Source organism: Mauremys mutica, chromosome 7, assembly GCF_020497125.1.
Source record: "Mauremys mutica isolate MM-2020 ecotype Southern chromosome 7, ASM2049712v1, whole genome shotgun sequence".
NCBI classification, from domain to species: Eukaryota; Metazoa; Chordata; order Testudines; family Geoemydidae; genus Mauremys; species Mauremys mutica.
In genome coordinates this window covers 92,173,828-92,179,827 of record NC_059078.1, presented here as the reverse complement: position 1 = coordinate 92,179,827, position 6,000 = coordinate 92,173,828, and the positions used below count along the sequence as shown (strand labels likewise).

The 6,000-nt window shown below is 37.5% G+C and overlaps 1 long non-coding RNA gene across 1 annotated transcript in view; it reads right to left on the bottom strand.

Moving 5' to 3' along the window:
• Window positions 1–1,344: 1,344 nt before the first annotated feature.
• The window catches only part of LOC123374957, a 282,723-nt gene continuing 278,067 nt past the window's right edge, over window positions 1,345–6,000 (bottom strand). Inside the window, exon 4 of the long non-coding RNA XR_006581268.1 lies at window positions 1,345–1,422. This is a non-coding gene — a long non-coding RNA (uncharacterized LOC123374957). The remainder of the gene's footprint in view (window positions 1,423–6,000) is intronic.

Sequence of the window (6,000 nt, the reverse complement as noted above, 5' to 3'; positions counted from 1 at the left end):
TTTATATTTGTCCTTCTCATCCATACACATATCTTACTTTTTCCTTTCTACTCTTCTCTACATACTTGCCTCTGTCCCTAGAAACATGCTTTAAACACCTCCTCAGAACACTATTTTTTCTGCAGTCTTGTTATTTCAGATGTAACCCATCCAACTTTTGTATAAAGCTGTCTACAAAATTGTTCACATTGTCCTACAGTCAGTCACCTTTTGCTGCTTCACACCACGCCTGAAACACACACGTAGGTTTGTAGTCTGTTTTGCGTTATCTGGCCCTGAATATGTCCCACAGATAACCTGGATAGAAAACAAATTCCTAAACCTCCTTCTTGTCACATTAAATGTGGCTTCTGGTACCTACAAGTGCTTCTATCATAAACCACTGCTCCTGGTAATATCTTCTGTTTCCATAATACTCTTTGTTTGGGTAACTAGAAAGCAAAAATAAACTATACAAGACAGGCTAAAGCATATCACCATTCTGCATTATTCAGTGATGAGTTCCCCATCTCTATCTCTTCATATCACTGATCTCTAACCTTTCTGTAAGTAAGTCACCATTAAGAGGTTACTTCCTATTTTCTTCTGTGGTGCCATTATAATCCCCAATTTCTTCCATAAGAAGGAACCTTGATGTCATGCATTGTCTGAGGCTGCCTTTCCTAGGATGCATCCACACTACATAATTTTGTACCCGTTTTATCAGAAATGGCACAGATGCATTGATGATACCAATCTTTCAGCAAGCTCTGGAATGGATGGAGCCAAAGGCATTTTGCCTTCATCTCATCTAATTCTGTTCTGAAATAACACGGTGGTAAGAACACATTTGCCCAGTTTAAACTAGAGCATACACCTTTGCTAGCACTGGAGCAGCTGCACAAATGCTGAAAAATAGGATAACAGAGACAAAGCATGAATATCGATCTGCTTTTTATACCCTGCTTCTTACTACTACCTGCACCATTCTGGTCCTCTTCCCAAAATAGATGTAAAGTGCATTCTATTGTCTCATTAAGAGGTAAACATCACCCATTTCAAAGACTGTGAAGTACAACAGACATAACTACAGTGTTCTATAGAACTCTTGGAACACTATTAGCACTGCACAAATAGTAAGAATTCACAAAACTGATACAAAAATTATCAATGTTTTGCTTAAAATAGAGATGATCCCTCTTAAATAGGAAGTTATTATATAAGTCCAGTCGCTATTTTTGCGTTAAAATTATTAAATTTGTGTAAATTGATTTTAAATTCAGAAAGGGAGCCACAAGTTGTATGTATATGTAACATACTAGATAAAGAGATTATGGCATTGGTGAATAATCACCTGCATAGCAGTCAATCATTTTCTGTCAGGTCTTTAACAGGACCAGAAATATCTTCTGCCAGACAACCTGGGCAAGAGTTTCATGGAAACTGCAAAAAAAAAAAAAAGACCAGACATGTCTGGAATTTCCACCCAATGCAAAATATACTTCAAGTTGCTACTCAAAGTTTTCTCCATACCCATCCAAATCAAGCTGTGTAAATCCTTTATAATATTTATCTATGTCCTTACTGATGTATTACACAATGTCTTTCAAAATGTATGTGTGTCTATTTCGAATGTATCTATCACCACTCTGATTCCAGTCTTAATAGAATAAAATTGTTATGGTTTCTCAGAGTCAGATATTTGATTAGTTCCATATAAACACTGTATCTGATTTGTTCCATGTAGTAAATGTTTGGTCCTGTTTATGGCATTCAGTTTGATAAGATGTTGTTGTCTTCCTATAAAAAAAACCCAGAAACAGTAAAAACAACAACAACAAAAACTTGCCTAGATTGATGAGGATTGCGACATTGCTATAAAATCATGAGTTGGTGAAGCTGCACATTCAAAAAATCAGCTAAAACTGCTTAAAACAGAAACTCCCAAATGCTTTACCCTTCTGAAAAAAGAAGTCTGACAAAATTATTTGTTTTTATGTCCAGAAGTCCAAAAATGGACATGGAGAAAAGGCTGGTGTACAAATACCGTGGGAGGAAAGCTGTAGGATTTAAAGCTGCATTTGTCAGGCTTCATTATTTTTGATGAGGGATGACGAACCAGGGTCAGAATTACTGGTAAACAGTGTAGTCAAAAGGGAGGCAGACAAGATACTTAGGGAGGCCATACAAGAGCATGTTTTAGAGCTTTGTGATTAATATTGCTTTACCTGAATTACACAGTCCTTTATATAGTCATAAACAAAGCAAACTTACACTATAGCAAACTTGTTATAAATATTTGTACATATTCCTGTTTTAAGTACCAGTTGCAGAATGCTTCCCTAGGGGTAACAGCACAGATATCAGAAGCATGCAGAAACCATTATTCATAGTACTCCCCTATCCCACAGATTGCTCCTTTCCCCCAACCCAGGTAAAACTTGTGATTGAGATAAAGAGTCTCATGTCTGAGGGTGAATCTGACAAAATGGGTGTGATACAGCAGAAATAGGAATTATCTAAGATGCCTACTCTCAGCAATGCTGCTTTCAGAAGAGGATGTGACTTATCTTTAGAGTGGAGCAAAAGTTCCTCCAGAACTCAGTTGGTTGGATTTGTTTTTCTAAACAGAAATGAAGCAGGAACAATGGTGGGAGTGCTGATATAGATAGGACACTGAGTGTAAACAGCTGCTTGCTAATGCTAGCAGTGTCCTGCTAAGGGCAGGATTAGCTAACAAGTACTTAAAATGCTGACAGCTGCCTGGAGTTGCGTCTGTGCTAGTATTCCAATCATTGATATCACTAGGGGAGTTGAACTATGTCTAGCAAGAGTGGGAAACTGGCGGGGGGGGGGGGGGGAGTGAGGGAGGGAAACCCTAGCATAGACACATCCAAGTAACAGAATGGAAGTGTTTTCAGAGTTAACATTCTACTGAGGTGAATGGTCAGAATTCATAATTTCATCATTTTAGGCTCTAGCACTCAGAGACCTTTGGCAGAAAATTGCTATATAAAAACATTGTCAAAGTGGGTGAGGTAATACCTTTATTGGACTGACTGTTGGTGAGACAAACAAGATTTCGAGCTACACAGAGGTCTTCTTCAGGTCTCGGAAAGGTACTCAACTAAAGACAAGATCAAATGGATAGAAAATGTGCTAACTAATGCTAAACTAAGAGACCATTCACAGAGAAGTGGCCTGTTAACACCCCTGTAGTCATAGGACAAAAAGGGGGTTTAGTAGATTACAGATTACTGTAATAAGCCATAAATCTAGTGGTTTTTTATTAAGACCATGATTGTTAGGCTATGTCTATACTACCACTTTTGTCAATATAATTTATGTCGCTCAGGGGTATGAAAAAACCCCTACCCCTCTGAACGACATAAATTACACCAACCGAAGTGCTGTTGTGGACAGCACTATGTCGGCAGGAGATAGCTAACGCCACTTGTTGGAGGTGATTTAATTACATTAAGAAGAGAGCTCTTTCCCAATCCCACACAGCGGCTACACAAGTGATCTTACAGTGGCAGAGCTGCATCTGTACAACTGTGCCACTGTAAGCTCGCTAGTGTAGACATGGCCAGAGTGTCTGCCAGTTTGATCACTATCTGGTGGTTAGATCTGAGAGACCCTATTGCTGTCCTCTCCTCTGTAGAGAGATTGTGGTGCTTGTGATGTTTGTTAAAGAGCCACTACACCTAGAATTGTCCCTTAGAATGTGTGCTAACTACTTATGCTAAATTATCTGTTTGATCTTGCATTTAGCTGTTCCATTTTGAGTACCTTTCTCAGACCTGAAGAAGAGCTCTGTGTAGCTCGAAATCTTGTTTCTCTCGCCAATAATTGGTCCAATAAAAGATATTAACTCACCCACCTTGTCTCTCTAATATCCTGGTACCAGCACAGCTACAATTATAACACTGCATATATAAACATTAAAATTCAGGTTGACAGTAATTAAAAATCAATTAATACTTGAGAAGCTTGTATTCACACTATGGCTACACTTGCACTTCAAAGCGCGCGGCAGCGCTTTGAAGCGCTAAGTGTAGTCAAAGCGCCAGTGCTGGGAGAGAGCTCTCCCAGCGCTGTCCGTACTCCACCTCCCTGTGAGGAATAACGTACAGCACTGGGAGCCGCGCTCCCAGCGCTGGGGCTTTGACCACACTGGCGCTTTGCAGCGCTGCAATTTGCAGCGCTGGAGAGGGTGTGTTTTCACACCCTGCTGCAGCGCTGCAAATTTGCAAGTGTAGCCATGGACATATGGTTACACTTTTTGCTGTTAAAAATTCTTATCTTAAATTCTGAAGAAATTTACAAACTTATTAGGTTATGAGTAGGTGTCAAGAACTATCAGTGTGCTATTTAAATGCTGAGCATTAGTTGTACAATTTCATTAAAAAAACAGTCACATTACATGTGTTTGTATGGAACAGGTATTTAATACAGTTCACCAATTAAATGACTTATTTTAATTCCAAATAAAAGTGAAGGCTTCGGAACTGCATTACATATTGGTCTATATAGATCAATAGGAAATGATATTGCTACTTCTCTCAGTACATATACGAGACAATACAGAAAGTAGAAAGCTTGTTTCACTAATCATTCCTGTAGAAGGAATTATGTTAGATTTTTATAAATACTAGCACAAAACTGCCAAGACTTCAAAAATGTAAAGTAAGAAAGCTCTTCCTGATACAGTACTTCCTTTTCTTTGGGGTATGGCAAAGGGTTTCTAGGTTGATTAAGAGTTTTTCAATATATTCTCACACATCTCACAATTGCCTTTATTCATGTGTATATTTGGGAAAAGCTCTTGGTGTTTTATCACTCATTAATCTACTTAATTTTCCTTTGCAGGAAAACAAATTCAAAAGATGAAGAAATCTGACTCAGGGAGGTGAACAGTACTGCAGTTTAAATCAATTGCAAAATACAAGAAAATGAAATTGCAAATGTTTTAAAAATACCTTGCTATTTATGCCAAAATCAAGAACATAGATTTTAATTTAAATATGAATCCCTTTCTCTTCTGTTCTTCCAACCCAATTCCAAAGTGAATTGCTTTGACTAAAGCTTCAAAAATGAACTGATATTTATTCTCTTTGCCTCTATAGGAGAGAAAATTCTGTCACGTCCCCTTTGACTTTGATTATATAAGAAAAACAACAACTCTATGCAAGTGAAATTAACAACTTGGCCTCAGTAGCAAATACCTGCTTGCTGCCAAACCTCTACTTAAAGAAAGCAGCTCATCACTACTGAACAGTATTAAAACTGAAATGCACATGAAAGAACATAAGAGCTAATAAAAAACATTTTTCATGCAAAATAAAAATAGTAAAAAGATTTGAAGGGTTTTCTGTGAGAAAAAGAGGGGACAATCACTATCTCCCATTTTCAATGTCTAAAAATCAAATGGGAAATTCCCTTTGCCAACAATTTCACAGGCTGAAGCTTATCCACTGATCAGCATTCATAAATGGGAAAGAATTAGTAGGAAGAGAATCTGTGACAAGTCTCTAAATATAAGAGAACTACATATGTGGTATAAAAATATATATATACACAGGACCAGAAGACCCTAAGCACAGTTTACTTATTCATTGACTAACAGTCCTTATATCACAGACAGAAGACTGTTAACTAAGCAAAACAATCTCAAAACATAACTGTCAGCAACTGAAATTTTTTTTTAAATGAAAATTTACAAAACAAAATTATAGCACAAACCAACTGATATAGTGGTCTTTAACTGCAGTATGGTCCGGTAATGTGTTAAATGTCTTATGGTTATCATCAGTCCTTTCTGGCTTCATGTAGCTTCCAAAGACAGAAGGGACCACTGTGATCATCCAGTCTGACCTGAATAACAGAGGCCATTGAACTTCCCCAAAATAATTCCTAGAGCAAATTTTTAGAAAAAAAAATCCAATCTTGATTTAAAAATTGTCAGGGATGAAAAATCTACCATGACGCTCATAAATTGTTTCAGCGATCATTTATTTT